Consider the following 1,572-nt stretch of genomic DNA (forward strand, 5'->3'; position numbering starts at 1 on the left):
TATATATTCACAGCCCTCTGTCCCTCAGCTTCCACTAAGCAGCTGTATGTAGATGGTTAATGCAGTCCTGTGTGGATGGTTGCTTTGCTTCCTGGATCTCTGGAGAGAGCTCTCTCTCACTTCCCTTCCATCTTACATGTTACCCAAAGGCAAACTTGTCTCTTCAGTACCTGTTCCAAAGTTTCATTGTTTCCCAAATCTCTCTAAACATCCATAGTCCTTGATGAACACTCTTTTTATTTTCCACTCCTCTCCAACTCCTCTGCGACATCTCTCAACTGTAGAAAGCCAAGGTTTCTCCATTCAAACCAAGTAAGTTGCAATTGCACCTCTCTCTATACATTTGCTTATGTGTACCCACTCCTTTCCTATTTAAATTCTTTTTATCTTCATTCCAAGAAATATGGACCTGAAAATTAAGTAAAATTGTGAGAAAGTTACATGAAGTTGTTATATATCCATTCATGAATATCTCCTGCATTCTAGTGCTTGTATCTCTATTCAGAATATATGTTCATATCCACATATATACATAAACATGTATGTGTTTTTCTCAATGGCTTTTATTTTAAGCTAAAGAGTCTTCCCCATCTTGTAAAGGAAATTTGCATATGAAAGTAAATTCAACAGAAAATACAAATTAATACCATTTTTAATCTCTAAATTTTCCCCCACTTATAGGGTCAATTCTTTTGATACAAAAACAAACTGAAGTTATTTAGGCTGATTTCTTTTTGATAAATCAAAGTTGGATATCACAGAAACCTTAATATTAAGCCTGTGCTTGTAAGTTGATTTTTTAATTGGTAGGGAGCATCTCAGTCTTTCTGGTGACATTTTCATTTCACCTTTATACATTTTGGTGAACCTTACTTAGATAGCTCCAGACAGCAGAGCATAAAGTAAAAGACACTGCCATGTGACTTCATCATTTCTAGGAATCCAGACACTAAACATGTCAATGCATATCTATCTCCTTTTGGGAACTTAGCACTTCAGGTCATCCTTGAGTCTTTAGAAAGTACAGGAAACACAACAGTCATTCTGTATACTTAGGGGTGCATTAGTGATTAGTGTACCCAACATACAAGATCTTTAACTTTCAAATCCTCATTGTCTATAAGCAAACTTTAAAGATTTAGTCTTGTAGAGGAGTAAAATTTTCTAGGCATAAGACTTATTTTGAGATACTATGTGAAAATAGATGGTAGTTAGTCTTTTAATATGAGTATAAACTAATTCTTGAAATTCATTACACGTCTCTTTCTTTTCACATTTTAATTTGCTGAGTGAAGGACCTTGAATTATTACCAGCTTTAGCTTTGCATAGCAAAGGTTATAGCTGATGTGAAATGATCAGATGTACACGGAGCTAAGAAACTCCAAGTCATCTCTTTGAAATACAAAGGGAGGTCCTCTTTATTTGCTGTCAGTGGAGGCGTGTCACAATGTGACAGGTGGTCCTTTGGTTTTGAAACAGTAGCTGGGAAATACGCTAGAACTCAACATTCCTACCCACTTAGTAAAATCGATTTTTATTTTGAAAGATGGCAGTGTTTTCTGAGCTGAGGA

The sequence above is a fragment of the Alexandromys fortis genome, unplaced genomic scaffold, assembly GCF_014885135.2.
Source record: "Alexandromys fortis isolate MF-2015 unplaced genomic scaffold, M_Fortis_MF-2015_v1.1 scaffold_48, whole genome shotgun sequence".
Taxonomy (NCBI): domain Eukaryota; kingdom Metazoa; phylum Chordata; class Mammalia; order Rodentia; family Cricetidae; genus Alexandromys; species Alexandromys fortis.